Raw genomic sequence first — 16,459 nt, forward strand, 5'->3', positions numbered from 1 at the left:
CGGTATCAGAGCCTAACCACTTCAGTGGAACTAATCGGCTACTAAAGCAACAAGATGATGGTCGGATCTAGTATCTATCCATCAAAGTTCGAGAGGGAGTTCGCACTTTGAAAGTGAAAAATGGAGGTATACTTTAAAACTAACTTTGATATTTTACTAACTATAAAATATGATTTTGAAGTGCCTAAGGATGAGGATGGAGAAGAAAAGGAAGCACATATCTAGAACAAGAAGCAGCAGACCGAGGTCATGACAAATGGTAAGTCCAAGTTCCACCTACTAAGAATATTACTACCACAAGAAGTTAATTGAATCGACAACTATAACTCCGCCAAAGAACCATGGGAGAAGTTCCTGGAGTTTCACGAAGGAACCTTAGAAACCAAGTGTTGGTGCAATTTGCACTAATAATCAAATTCAGATTTTGATGTATGACAAAGGTTAAAATTAGATTATGTGTAATTTAATATATTTACTAAGTATGCAGACTAGCAGACTTAATGGATCTATAGGACCAGACACCAGGCTAAAGTTTAGTCTAGTTAAGGAGGACCAGATGACCAGAAGGAAGTCCAGTTGGGCCAGAGAGGACCGGACAGCTAGTAGAAAGTCCAGTCGGGTCAAGGAGGATCAGATGACTGGCTGAAGTCTAGATGGAGCATCTGGCAGGAAAACCTGGTGGATCAAGAGATCAGAGTCAAGTAAGTTTACAAATGGTAAGTGGAGGTAAGCACTAATTTAGATTTATTTTGGAAGTCTAATTTGAGACCAATACTAGATCCTGATCTTGGTAAGATAGGATCAATTCATAAATCTTATTTTGTTATGTGCTAACTCTATTTTGCAGGTTATTTTTTGTTATTGGACTAACACATTTTTGCAGGAGTTAAGTGCAAAAAATCACCCTAGGATGAACAATGCTAGAGGCACCTCATGCTTGAGGTGCCTCAATTGAGGTGATGGAGGCGCCCTGAGCAGGTTGGAGGCGCTCTCGCGTAGATAGAATTGGAGGATAAAGTCTCGTTGAATGAAGGCGCCTCGGAGCAGACTGGAGGCACCTCAGAGCAGACTGGAGGTGCCTCAAAGATGATGGAGGAGCCTTCAAGTGGATAGAGGTCGAAGATTTCTAATCATATCAGTACCATTGAAGGCACCTCCAATGACCTATATAAGGCAGTTTTGGCAAGCACCTTCAGGATAAGTTTTCTACGCGCTTCCTCGATCATCCTGTTGTTCCACCTTTGTGCTACTATTATACTACGACACTGCTACACCCGACTACTGCAAATGGACCAACACCAACACCAACACCAACACCCAAGATTAATTATTTCTCTATCTTCATGTTGGGTAACGCTTTTAAGTTAAGTTAATTATTGCATAAGGAAGTATAGGTTTGTTACACTTCCTTTCTGTTATGTACTCGATTATTCTATCGGGAGCTTACCGATAGAGAGTTTTAGTGGATTATCCATCAGAAAATGCTTCGAATCAAGTAAATATTTGTGTTTTTGGTTTCTTCCTTTTCGTACTTAGTTTTTCTTCCGTCACTGATTTCCAAAATCGAAAAAAAAGTTTTGAAAATATGATTCGCCCCCTCTCACATTTTTTATTATCTGACAATTAGTATTAGAGCAGAGGTGCTATAATTCGGTGCAACCATCAATTAGAGAAACCAGTTTCTTTTTGAGAGTTTTTATATTGTTGTATTTTTGTTTTCATACTACTTATCCCAAAATGAAGTCTTAGGAATTTGCCTTAACACTTGTCATGCAAGAACACGGAGCATAAAGAGACACTCGAGCGAAATGTCAACGAACTACCTCCATACGAGACATACGAGATGGACGAATTAAATCTATGGAGATGGAGGATGCAGATGAAAAACTTCATCTTTATGAACGACTTTGATGGTGGCATAGTGCTGAAGCGATCTTCTTGAAATTTGGAATAAGATATAAAGGTAATCAAGTTAATTTCGAGTTTCTTGTTTGACACAATTATTTGCATAATAGGAGAACACTGAGATGCTCATGAGTTTTGAACTCAACTAATAAAGATTTACAAGAAGCCGTTGAAGCTGGAGAAGCAAGTTAAAAGTGAATCCAGACTCGAGTCCAAATTAACAGAGAAGCCTATAAAATTAGGAGATACAATTCTGATAAGTCAATCTATAGTTTGCAAAAACACTTCTAGAATGCATGATTAGTTAGACAACTATTCTTACAACAATTTAAGACTTTGCATGCTAAGTTAGATTTGAAAAATTCAACTTTAATTAGTATTCCATAATTTAATAATAATTTAATCAAGTCAATCAAGACTGTGATAATATCGACATTAACCTTGATTTGGTCAAATAGAACATTAACCAAATCAATTTAAATAAATTATTTAATAGAAATTCATATTTAGTTAATTTGGAAAATCTAAAAGTAAACAAATTATTTAATAAAAATTTATATTTAATTAATTTACCAAATCTAAATTTAAATTAATTAATTAATAAAAATATTGAAAACAAATTAATAAAAATTTAATCAATTCAAATATTAAGATAAATTTGAATTTAAAACTAAAAAAATAACGAAATCAATATAGATCTAGATAAAATTAATTAATGATTTTTTAATAAAATATTTAATAATTTAGATAATATAAAATTTTTTTATCCAAAACAAAGATAATTTAATTAATTCAAAATAAAAAATTAATAATCTTTTGAATAATTTATTAGATAAAGATAAGTTAACCAATCTAATTAATTTAAAATTTAAACCAATTAAATATTTAAACTTTAAGAATAATTTTACAAATAAAACTAATCTAATAAAGTCAACTAGATCAATTAATAATATAAATTTAAAAGAATATAAATCTAAACATAAATTTTAAAAATTTAAAATTAAATATTTAAAATTTAGAAAATAAAATATTAAATTTTAATAATTCAAATTTAAATATTAAAAATTTAAACTTAATCAAATTATAATTAAAATAACTTAAAATTTAAAATAAAAAAATATTCAGATTAAATGGAAATTTAATTCAAGTTAAAATGAAATTTTAATTAAATTAATGATTCAATTTAAAATTAAATTAAAATTAAAAATCGTACTCACACTAAGTTTTTGGTTAAGATAAATTAGAACATGACTTCCGAATGTTTAAATTACTAAGAAAGTTGGAATAAATAAATATTATATAAAACATAAAATATATGATTTATGGGAAGACTCTAAATTAGTTAGTATTTATGGCCAGATAAATAAGCATAGTTTTAACTAATTAGATCAAGACTTTTCAACAAAAAGATTAAATGTAGACTTTTTTAAAAAGACTTTATTTAAAAATCACTTTACTATGATACCTAAGAAGGTTCATGTGCCTTGTCATATCCTAAAAGTCTGACTAACAATTAAATCGAAATCTAGCATAAGTTAAAATAACCCTTGAAAAAAATAACTATCTCATCTTACAAAATTATATAATTACTTTGATTAAAAAATTAGATAGGTGAGACAATTAAGATTAATTAAATTAAATTCAAAACTTAAAAGGTTAACTAAATTCAAACCTTAACTTACATGAAAATTTAATTAAATTAAAATTTAATTTAATAAAAAAACTAATAAAAAAGAAAAACGTGATTAATACCTCAATCAAATCATATTAAAAATATCATTTTAAAAATTCTTTTAATCTTTAAAATAATTTTAAAAATTATTTTAAAAAATAATCTTTTAAAAAATCTTTTAAAAATCCTTTAAAAAATCTTTTAAAAATTATTTTTTTAAAAAATATCATTTAAAAATCATTTAAAATTCAAACCAAACTTAAACTAATTACTAAACATAAATTAATTAATAATTCAAACCTATCCTATACTTAAATCTAATTTTAAGCTTAAACTTAAATTAAAACGTTGTTGGATAGTCCTGTAAAAATAAAAACGAAACAACCATTTCTCGAACTCTTTAAGCTAACACTTGCATAAATAAAGCAAAATAATAAATTAAAAACATAAAGAACGAGGCACAAGATATTTACTTGGTTACAACCGATGTGGTTGTTAATCCAAGGAAGTTGAAAGCACTAGAATATTCCTTCAGGCGGAGAAGCCTCTTACAACGTTGACGTGCAAAAATAGAAGCTCAACTACAACTCTAGAGCACACAAGCATTGAAATTAATTACTTAGAGTTCGTTAAAAAGCTTCTGGACCAAGGCTATATTTATAGCCTTGGTCGGGGTGCCTTGAAGGGTTCCGGGCACCCTGGGGGGATAAAACTTTATCCCCAACGTTCAGATCGGGTTTGACGCGATCTGGTCAATTTTCAAGGTCCGGGCGCCCGGATCCATTCCGGGCACCCTGGGCTGTTCCGGGCGCCAGGAGCACTATAGTCAACAGGAGTTGACTTTTCTCAGTCGGGACCTTCGCTCTGGTTCAATCCGTTTCGGTCCGGGTCTTCAACTCCGGATCCACTTGCTTGGACGATCTCTGTCATCCGGAATAGGGCTCACCCGAACCCAACTTTCGGTCTTCTCGAGCAGCCTTCCGCTCCGGCTTCTCATCCCTCTGAATCGCCGCGTATTTCCTTCTCGTTCACCAGCGTACTCATCTGCAATCTTCGTCCCTCGGCCGCACCCCGTGCCGACCTTCTCGTTAGCTGCGTCTCTTGCTCCCCGAGCAATCTTCCGCTCCGGCTTTCGTCCCTCGGAACCACCGCACACTTCCCTCGTCCACCAGGGTACTCTTCCGCAGCACCTCGTCCCTTGGACTACCGTTCTTCTCGCTAGTTGTGTCTTCCGCTCGAGTACCTGTGTTCCTAAGCTCCTGTACACTCAGACACAAGGTTAGAAACACACAGGACCTAACTTAACTTGTTGATCACACCAAAACAACCTTGGGGTTCCAACAATCTCCCCCTTTTTGATGTGATCAACCCAAGTTAAGCTAGGGTAAAAATAGACATAACAATTAAACAAATTAATTTTGCAATTACGTGCAACAAGATAGAAAAATTAAAATTAAAAAATTTCGATTTTCAATTTCTATTGACACTTAGAAAAATTATAAAAATCTATTTCAATGATTTTCTAGAAAATATTTCTAAGTCAAGGAAAATTTCTAAGTCAAAAATAACTTTTGAAAAATTTCTAAGTATTCGTCATCAAGAATTAAGAGCTTTCTAAGCCGAAAACTTTATGCAAGAAAAATTTAAAACAATTTTTGAGAACATTTAGAAAAATTAAAAAATTTTCTATGCATTTATTTTTTTTTTTAATTTTTAATTCTCATGATTTTATCAGCAAGTTTTAAATTTTCATTTTAATTTATCATAACTTCTTAAATCACAATTTTTCAGATTTAAGGCAACAAATATTAAACATGCTAAAAATTTTATTCTATCTTTTAACATGTCCTTTTCTGTTATTTTTTGATTTTCTGCTTCACAAAAATATTTCAATAACATAAATTCTAACTTGATAAAATTTTTCGACAATATAATTTGTAAAAATTCTTTCGGCAATGTGCAAAATTCGTTCGAAAGAATATTTTGTAATTTGTAAGAATTTTTTAACAACAAAAATTATAATTTGCAGGAGTATATTAATAATAGATTTCTTAATTCGAAAAACTTTTTCGATGATTCAATTTCTGATTCGCAAAAATCTTCGGACAATTTTTCGATTGATTGAACCAATTGTTCAGAAGGTGGAGGCCATACCTGACTTACCTCGTCAGCTGTTGACTCTCCCCCTGTCGAATTGCTTTCTTCTGAAGTCTCTCCCCCTTCTTCGATGCTCATCTAGGATGAGCTTTCTGTGGCTTCGGGATGAAATTCGACTATTGAGGTTGTTGTGGCACTTATCTCGGTTTCGGACTCTTCAGATCACAGATCGGTGTTGGATTTAGCCTCGACTTGTTCTTCATAGAGTTTCAAGAACTTTTCCCAAAGTTCTTTAGCGCTTTTGTATTCTCCGACTCTGTCGAAATCTTCATGTGGTATTGCGCTCAGAATGTGAAATTCTTCTCGAGCGTTTGCCATAGACTCGTCACGTTGCTTCTCGGTCTAGAGGCGTATGTCGATTTTTTTCTCCGTTCGTGTTCTTCGGTGCTTCATAACCAAATTTCATTATTGAAAAAAAATACCAGAATCAAAGTTTAGATGTACCTCCATTTGTTGCTTCCATAAAGAGAATCCCCCCTCGAATGCTGGTGGGTAGTCGCTAGCTCCGACCATCGTTTTGTTGCTTCAAACGGCGGTTAGTCCTTCTGAGGCGTACTCGGCTCTGATACCACTTGTAGGACCGTTGCGACCGGCTAGGAGGGGGTTGTTGGATAGTCCTGTAAACACAAAAACGAAACAACCCTTTCTTGAACTCTTTAAGCTAATACTTGCATAAATAAAGCAAAGTAGTAAATTAAAAACATAAAGAACGAGGTACAAGATATTTACTTGGTTACAACCGATGTGGTTATTAATTCAAGGAAGTTGAAAGCACTAGAATACTCCTTCAGGCGGAGAAGCCTCTTACAACGTTGAGTCGTTGACGCGCAGAAAAAGAAGCTCAACTACAACTCTAGATCGGGTTTGACGTGATCTAGAAATTAATTACTTGGAGTTCGTTAAAAAGCTTCTGGACCAAGGCTACATTTATAGCCTTGGTCGGGGCGCCCCGAAGGGTTCCGGGCGCCCTGGGGGGATAAAACTTTATCCTCAACGTTCAGATCGGGTTTGACGTGATCTGGTCAATTTTCAAGGTCCGGGCACCTCGATCCATTCCGGGCACCCCGGGCTGTTCCGGGCGCCCGGAGCACTATAGTCAACAGGAGTTGACTTTTCTCCGTCGGGACCTTCGCTTCGGTTCAGTCCGCTTCGGTCCGGGTCTTCAACTCCGGATCCGTTTGCTTGGGTGATCTCTGTCATCCGGAATAGGACTCACCCGAACCCAGCTTCCGGTCTTCTAAGCAGCCTTTCGCTCCGGCTTCTCGTCCCTCAGAATCGCCGCGTGTTTCCTTCTCGTTCACCAGCGTACTCATCCGCAGTCTTCGTCCCTCGGTCACACCCCGTGCCGACCTCGCTAGCTGTGTCTCTTGCTCCCCGAGCAATCTTCCGCTCCGGCTTTCGTCCCTCGGAATCACCGCACGCTTCCTTCTCGTCCACCGGGGTACTCTTCCGCAACACCTCGTCCCTCGGACTGCCGTCCTTCTCGCTAACTGCGTCTTCCGCTCGAGTACCTATGTTCCTAAGCTCTTGCACACTTAGACACAAGGTTAGAAACACACAGAACCTAACTTAACTTGTTGATCACACCAAAACAACCTTGGGGTTCCAACAGTATCAACCTTAATAATTAAAATCTAATCTAACTTAATCAATTATACTTAACATAAACTCAATTTAATTAATCCTAATTTAATAACTTAAGTTAATCCAAAATTAATTTAATTAATTAGTAAATATGAATTTAATTATTCTGAAATTAACAATAAATTAATCAATCTTGAATTAATTAATCAATTGGATTAAGTAAATATTAATTACTCAATTTAATTTGATCAAAATAATAATTAATATAATAATTATTTTAATTATAAATTAATTTCAACTTATTTATGTTGAATTTAATTCATACACTTTATTAATGATAATATGTGGTATATAAATATCATTACAAAGTGAAAAATAGGAAAACACATAAAATAAGAAGACATATAAAAAAATATAAAATAAATAAGTATTTCCTAATAATAATTATTCTCTAATCATTAGGAAATAAATAATTATTTTCTAATAGTAATTATTACCTAAGTATTTACTAATAATAATTATTTCCTAATAATTTATTATTTCAAACTTAATTAAGTTCAGTTATTTCAAACTTAATTACTTAGCCCGACAATCATCTTATATTTAATTAATAATAATCCAAAATTAATTCAAAATTTTAATTTAAAATTCGGAAATAATTAATTTTGACAAATGTTATTTCAACCCATAATTAATTAATGATTAATTTAAATAATTTCATAAATTATTCAAACTTAGTATTTTAGTTGGTGCAATTACTTGTATACTTTCAAAACTATATACTTTTGACAATGACGGTTGGTAACACTTATTAGTGTCTAGATCCCTTAGGTTAATCATAAATGTTTAAGTCCCCAAACACATAGGAATGTCCTCTTTATGGTTAACAAAAATATTTTAAGGAAGTATCAGGTTAAGGAGAGCTTTTATTTAAAGACACATAATTTTTTTTTTTACAATCTTAAAATTCTTATCTTAGTAAAGATGCATGGTATCTTAAAATTATTTCTGAAAAGCTAGTTTCAATATATTTTTATTTTGAAAATTATGCTCTAGAATTTCCAAAATTATATTTAGAAAAACCATGTTTCCAAAAATTTCAAAATAAACATTTTTTAGAATTATGTTTGAAAATTTTAACTCTTATTTTGAAAAACCATTGCAAACTGTGCTTAAAAAATAGTTTGAAAATATCTTTGCAAGTTCTAAAAGTATTTTAAAAATATATTTGAAAATTTAAAAAAAATATATTGAAGATATTTTTGAAAACTTTGAAAATTATTATAATAATAATTTATATCCTTGATCCTTTGAGAGATGTTGAAAAGTTTTTAACTCGAAAAACCTTTTTGAAAGGTTAAAACATTTAAAATTTATTTGAAAACTTATTTGTAAAATTTATATGCTAAATTTTCAACACTTATTTGCTATATTTTAAACTTATTTGCAAAACTATAGATTACACTCAACTCTCTTATTAGTTTTTCTCAATGTTATACCTAAACTTCACTTATATATTTTTGATATGTGATAAAGGTGGAGAGTACGATTTAAGTTAAGAAAATCAACATCTCCTAAGCAACATATTTTTGGACTTAATCTTTTACTTAACCAAAAAGACCTTTATTTTCATAACTTTAATCCAGGTTGTTATTGTATTAAAAAGAGAAAGATTGTTAGTATAGTTTGTACTAATAATCAAACTCAGATTTTGATGTATAATAAAAGTTAAAGTTAGATTATGTGTAATCTAATGTATTTACTAAGTGTGCAGGCTAACATACTTAATGGATCTAGAGGATCAAACACTACGCTAAAGTCTAGTTGGGTTAGGGAGGACTAGACGACTGGAAGGAAATCTAGTTGGGTAAGAGAGGACCAGATAGTTGGCAGAAAGTCTAGTCGGGTTAGGGAGGACCAAATGACTGGCTGAAGTTCAGATGGGGCATTTGGAAAGAAGATCTGGTGAGTCAAGAGATTAGAGTCAAGTAAGTCTGCAAATGATAAGTGGAGGTAAGTATTGGAGGAGAGAGATCCAGTGAGGATGAGCCTTAGTGGGGTAATAGGTGTTGGTCCAACTTAGATCCATTTTGGAAGTCTAAGTTGAGATCAAGACTAGATCCTGGGCTTAGTAAGACAAGATCTAATTCATAAATCTTATTTTGTTATGCATTAACTCTGTTTTATAGGTTTTTTTTTGTTAATGGACTAATATATTTTTACAGGAGTTAAGTGCAAAAAATCACCCTCGGATGAATAATACAGAGGCGGCTTGGCTAAGGTGATGGAGGTGCCCTGAGTAAGTTAGAGGCACCCTCGCGTAAAAAGAATTCAAGGATGAAGTTGTACTGAATGGAAGCACCTCAGAGCGGACTGGAGGCACCTTAGAGCTGATAGAGATCCCTTGAAGTGGATAGAGGCTAAAGATTTTGAATTGGATCAGCACCATTAGAGGCGCCTCTAATGACCTATATAAGGCAGTTTTGGCCAACACCTTCAAGATAAGTTTGCTACATGCTTCCTCGATCATTTTACTGATTCGCTTTTGTGCTACTACTATGCTATGGCGTTGCTAGCCCGACTACTACAGATGGACCAACATTAACACCTGAGCTCAATCATTTCTCCATCATGTGTTGGGTAACGCTTTTAAGTTAAGTTAATTATTGCATAAGGAAGTGTAGACTTGTTACACTTCATTTCTTTTCTGTACTCGATTATTCTATTGGGAGCTTATTGGTAGAGAGTTTTAGTGGACTACTCATCAGAAAAGGTCCAAAGGGTCTGGGTCTTGAAGTAGAGTCATCAAAAGCTCCAAACTAAGCAAATATTAGTGTTTTCAGTTTCTTTCTTTTTGTACTTAGGTGACGTTTGGTTTAGGGGTTTGGGAATGAGGGAATGGATTCATTCCTAAACCTTGTATTTGGTTGATGGGAATGGAATCAAGATTTTGGAATGAAATCTAAAAACTTGGGTATCGATGAAACCCACCCCCTCCCTTGAGTTTTGATGGAATAAGAATATCAATTAAGTTTTGGACAAAAATACCCTTAGTATATTTGTTCAAATTTTCTTTCATTTCACACTCTCTCTCCTTATTTTCTCTCATCATATTTTCTCTCTCATTCTATCATCACACTTTCTCTCTCAACATATTTTCTCTCTCATCACATATTCTCTACCATTTTTTCTCCTATCACACACTCTCTCTCCTCATTTTCTCTCTCTTCATTCTCTTTCATCACACTTTCTCTCCCATTACACACTCTCTCCTCATATTTTTTCATCATACTTTCTCTCTCCTCAATCTCTCTTACCATTTTCTCTCATCACACTTTCTTTATCCTCATTTTCTCTCATCCCACTTTCTCTCTCTTCATTCTCTCTCATCACACACGCTCTCCTCATTTTCTCTAATAACACTTTCTCTTTCAGCACACTTTCTCTCTCATCATACTTTCTCTCTCCTCAATCTCTCATTTTCTCTCATCATACTTTCTCTCTCTTCATTTTCCGCATCACTCTTTCTCTCTCAACCCACTTTCTCTCTCTCATCATACTTTCTCTCTCCTCAATCCTTCATTTTCTCTCTCTGTATTTTTATTCTCATCACTCTTTCTCTCTCATCATACTTTTTCTCTTCTCAATCTCTCCTATCATGCACTCTCTCCTCATTTTCTCTCATCATACTTTCCCTCTTTTCATTTTTTCCATTACACTTTCTCTCTCATCACATTTTCTCTCTCATCATATGTTTCTCTCACATTTAACTTTCTCTCCCATATAATTTTTTCTCTTATTTTCCTCTGAGCGTAAAAAAAGAAATTTAGGTTTATTCCGATTGAAAATATTCAACCAACCAAATATTATTTTTAAGAATGATACCCAAGCTCATACCCATTTCCATTCTATAATACTATGATATACATTCCCATTCTGATTCCTAGGAGAAAACCAAACGCCACCTTAGTTTTTCTTCTGTTACTCACTGATTTCCAAAACCAAAAAAGAAAAGTTTTTAAAACGTGATTCATCCCCTCTCTCACGTTCTATACAATCATACATGCCAAGTTGGCCAGAAGAGATGTGCTCCACATCAAATTTAGCAACCTTCGATTGGAAAATGGAGAGTCAGTTGTTCAACTACACTCAAAGCTTAAGGAGTTTATCACCGGACTCACCTACCAGGGAGAAAAAGTGTCAAATCGAGATTCTCTCCGATATGCATTAAATGCATTTCCAAGAATCCCAACTGGACATCGATAATAGATTCTTACTATATCTCTAAGGATCTCGAGGTCATTACCTTAGATAATTTATTTTCAACTTTAGAATTACACGAATCTCAATGTACATGACTGAGGAAAAAAGGAATTAAATCAAAATCTAGCACTACAAGCCAATAAGAACGAACTAGATTCAAAGTCTTCTCTCGACGAACATGAAGAAACTTTTATGGTAAGAAAATTTTCAAAGTTTTTTAAAACTAACAACTTTCATAATAAATAGGCAATAAAGCTACTTGGAAAGAAAAGAAAGGTTCGATGCTATAACTGTCAAGAATAAGGATGTAAAATATCGAAAAAGGGTGAATAATCATAAGGGAATTTTTTGAAATTTTTAGAAATTTTTTGAGAATTTTTCGGAGCTCGTATGACTTAGGTTACGGAGATAAATATGGGTCACGGTAAAGTCTGTTTAGACTACCCCATTTAAGCGAGGAAAAATTTTAATTTTCTTTTTATCTTTTATTTTATTTATTTATTTATTTTGTTTTCCATTTCTTTCCTCTTCGCCGACTTCCCCGACCCGTGCCCCGACCCCCGAGCCCCGCACCCCGCGCCGTGGCCGCTTCTTCTTCCCTTCCCCAACCGACGTGCCATCGCCGCCAACGCTCGCGACTCCTCCTCTCCTCCCCGAGCATACAAAACCCCTCTCCTCAGCCCGAGAAATGGCGATCCTTTCTCTTCCCCGACTCTCTCATTTTCTCTCACGGACGGATCGCAGTTGATGGATCTTCGACGATCGTCGACATCGCCGGAGGAGCTCGTCGCCGGAGCTAGCCAGAGGTCGAACAAGGAGGTCGGATCATCCTGATCTCCTCTTCTCAATCATTTCCCGAGCCCTTTTTCCTTGTGCAACCATGCCCTAGCAAGATCTTGAAGGTAAGTGTTTACCTAGGTTATAATTTGGGCTTAGATCTTCCTCTATGCTCACTGTCCTTTCTCTATTTGGCACCCGTGCCCTAGGTATCTTCTTTCGGCATTGACTCTTCTGGTGTTGAAGTTTCCCCTGATCGGATTGGACCTCTTCTTTGCTACTGATTGAGGTCACAGGATTAGAGAAGAAGAGCAGGGAGGTCTTGCTGGGGTATTCGGTTGGTAGAAAGCAGCTCGATCAGGGCTGTGAGGTAGAGGTACAGTGATCTATGGATTTGAAATTGTGTGCTGTGGGTTGCTCTTTGATCCAGCAGCTCGCCTTGGTTTCGGCAGGACCTCCTTCCGACAATAATCTTTTTGGCTGAGCTTGAGGTATGGTGTAGGAATTTGACTACGTATTGTAGTAAGATAATGGATCATGTGTAGATTGATTAGGTATGAGGTAGACTTCATGATTAGTATAATTGATTTAGGTTTGGATTATTAATCTAATGGATTGATTGGGGATTAGGTAACTAACCCTAGTTAACCGTTGGATTTAATTTAGGTAGGTTGAGGTTTATGGTTTAGGATTTTTCCCTAAATTGTTCTTAAGGATTTTATTTAGTTATTCATTTGAGTTGTAGCTAAATAAAAATGTATATATATTGGTGACACAGGACTTTGGCACGAGATGAGCATCTCGACGTCGGATTTGGACCGGATTGAATCTTTCTATTGGAGGCGGGTACCTTGACTTATCTTTTAGATAATGTCTTGTTAATGTGCTTAGTAGATTTTAACAAGTAGTAATAATTATGTTTATATCTGCATCGGTATATCACTATTTGTTCCGAGCATGTTTTGTTTGTTACCTTTTTAGCATTCATACCCCTGTTTATTATTTATGTTTTGAGGTAGTGACATACCATGCCATGTGATATACCAGACTAGTCATTTACCATATCTGACATGTGTACCTAGATCAGTTTATTTGATCCATTTACTTTTGGTACATGTTTTATGGAGGTAGATATGGTCAGGATTTGTATGCTTAGTGTCATGCACCATCTCGCATGATTGCATGCTGTGTGATAGTCGACTCCATTATTGTTGAGCACATCGCCAGTTATATGGATCTGCACACACAACCACTCATGGGTTATTGATTTTTATTCAGGCAGGGTGTGTTGCAGCAGGTTGCTCTATTTGGCTCCGTTGGTCCGCTCATGGGTAGTTGATGTTAGCCATTTTCATGTCACTTGGCACATCAAATTAATTAAGATTGAAACTCATTAAAATTAATACAAGCGTTGTAGCAACGAGTCCCAAGTCATATTTTTTTCCAAGGGTTACTAGCAAAATAAATGTGTGAGCAGAGACAAGAAAGATCAACCTCATTCAAACATGATTCTACTCCATCCTTTCAAGTACACACAAAACAGAGGTAACATTCATCATCTCAAATTAAGTATCTACAATCAAATTCATTCACAGCACAAACAAATTCGGATCCAAGCATCATTGAAGTTTTTGAATTAAAACTACCCCTAACTTGTGAATTGATACATGGAATTAAAACTAGAATTCAAGCTAAGTTATCAGCTAACTACTGGTTAGAATTTAGAAGTTCAAAGAAAATCAGGATCTCAATTAGAAATCAGAAATGAGGTTTGCAAAGCAGTAATTAACAAATTCAGAATTGAAAGAAACAAGTTAAACAGAATTTAATTGCAGAAATGTGATCTAAAGGGACAAAGCTATAACTACTCAGTTCAGATTTAAAAGAAACAAGGAATCCGATGACAAAATCTGAAGAAACAAAAATGCAGAAATAATAAATTGCAGAATTTGAATCTAAATCATCTCTACTCAAATCTACTCTTCTAATGAGTCTTTCCTTGCCGTCACACAAGGAACATGAATGAAGAAGCTCTCAAACACTTAACTCAGTTCAGAATACCCCAGCACCGAAGAAAATCTTCCCGGAAAAGCTGGTGAAGAATGAATCTGCCAAGCTCGAAATTCTGCAGATCTGAAGAATGCAACCTCTGAATCGATGCTCTCTGATGGAGGGCGAGCCACTGTCACCAAGGAATTCCTCCGATGATGGCTGAAGCAGAGGAAACTCACAGACAGATCTGAGCTCCGGAGAGATGTTCGCCGGCGCGTGCAGATGATCAAGACTTGGAAGCCAACGGATGGAAGCTCCAACACCAATGAGACTCACTGAGAAGTAGATCTGGAAGAGGATGGTGGTCGGAATCCACTGGAAATCTCGCGGGATGCGGCGCTGTGCGCGGAGGAGTCGACGAAGGCACTGTAGCTACTGTATCTTCTATTTAAATCAGATCTGGATCTGATCGGACGACTGAGATGATTCCGGGCTAAATCAACGGTGAAAAGTCATCCAAAATTCAATCCGAAGGTGATGATCTTGATCTAAGGCCTGGATCTACTCTCCCTTAAGTTGGATCGATCAGATCATCACTGGATGGCCCAGATCTATCCTATTCTTGATAAACGACCCAGATTAATCCGGCTGGATCAATGGCTAGATGAACTCAGATCTGGATCAAAACTTCTGGATCTTCATCAATGGCTTAGATCTACTCTCCATTAAGTTGGATCGGCCAGATCTTCAACGGATGGTCTAGATCTGTCCTATTCTTGATAAACGGCCCAAATCGATCCAAAGCTTGATCTTCACTTTTGAACTCCGATTCGAGCCCAATTTCGGTCCAAATAGATCCAAATATAAGATCCTTTGATGCCTACAAAATAAGAATCAAATATTAGCATCAAATAACACCAAAAATAATATAATTTGCAATTAAGTTCAAAATCTATGCAATGCACAAAATGTAATGTAACCATGATTTAAACTATGAAACCAACATCAAAACCATGCATAAATGAATCAAAATAATGCAGTAAAATCATGGTTATCAAATCCCCCACACTTAGTCTTGAACGTCCCGTGCAAGTAAAGAAAACTAAAAATCATCTCCATAGAAAATTCCCTAGCAATACTTAGAAGATAGTAAAAAGAATTTAACTAAGACCATCTAAAGATCACAAATAATCATGAATACAATTCAAACAATAATCAGTAGGTATGGTAGTTTCTATCCAATTAAAAAATTAAGCAAGTTGCAATCTCACAAGGGATTTACCTATTCTAGCTCTCCCACTCAAAAATGTATATAAGTGGAGCTCACTCAATGCAACTCACAACATTTCACTACCATAAGCTTGCTTATTTTCTAATTCTCCACCACCATAAAACATAGCATACATGAATCAAAAGGATTTTATCAACAAGAAAGAACAATGAAAATAAATGAAATGGCAAAAGAAAAGTATTTAATGAAGAAAATGAGAAGATGAGAGTATTGGAGGAGTATACTTGATGAGTTGACCATTTTGATGTGAAAAGAGTTGTATACCATTTGTTATTACCAATTCAAAGTATCAAGCTAACCTCTCCTTAAATTTGAATGCAAACATAGAATCTTGATACTCTATCTCCAACTTTGATACTCTCTTGAATGTGCCATTTTTCAAAATTTTTCACTGTATTTAAACTGTTTTTTCCACTTCAATTTCAGCATTTGGAAACAAATCTCACAACACGTATCAAACACTCTCCCCTACACTTAAAATATTGTCCGTCTCGGACAATAGAACATATCATGATATCCAATGACTTGATACTTTTCTAGCCACTGTTTTCTAATTCTGCATCTCTATTCTATTCACAGTTGATACTTTTCAGTTCTGCATTCACAGTTGTCAGAGCTGAAATTCTGCATTTCTAGAAATATCAATTTCAGAAAACCCAGATTCAGAATTTGTGTCAAAGGTCTCCATTTGCAATTGTTTTTGAAGCTTGAATCTGGATTCTAATTCTACATAGCTGTTGTATTTCAAGAATCAGAATGCTCACTTTAAACTCTGCAGCTTTTGATCACAGCCCTGTAATTTCACTCCAACTTCTGAA

The 16,459-nt window shown here is 34.9% G+C and overlaps 1 long non-coding RNA gene across 1 annotated transcript; it reads left to right on the forward strand.

Annotated features, from left to right (window-relative positions):
- The first annotated feature begins 12,134 nt into the window (after positions 1 to 12,134).
- Positions 12,135 to 13,195, forward strand: LOC121984785. The gene is made up of 3 exons (XR_006112997.1): positions 12,135 to 12,483; positions 12,568 to 12,849; positions 13,137 to 13,195. It is a non-coding gene; the product is annotated as an uncharacterized LOC121984785 (long non-coding RNA).
- The last annotated feature ends 3,264 nt before the right edge of the window (positions 13,196 to 16,459 follow it).

This window comes from Zingiber officinale, chromosome 5B (assembly GCF_018446385.1).
Source record: "Zingiber officinale cultivar Zhangliang chromosome 5B, Zo_v1.1, whole genome shotgun sequence".
Taxonomy (NCBI): domain Eukaryota; kingdom Viridiplantae; phylum Streptophyta; class Magnoliopsida; order Zingiberales; family Zingiberaceae; genus Zingiber; species Zingiber officinale.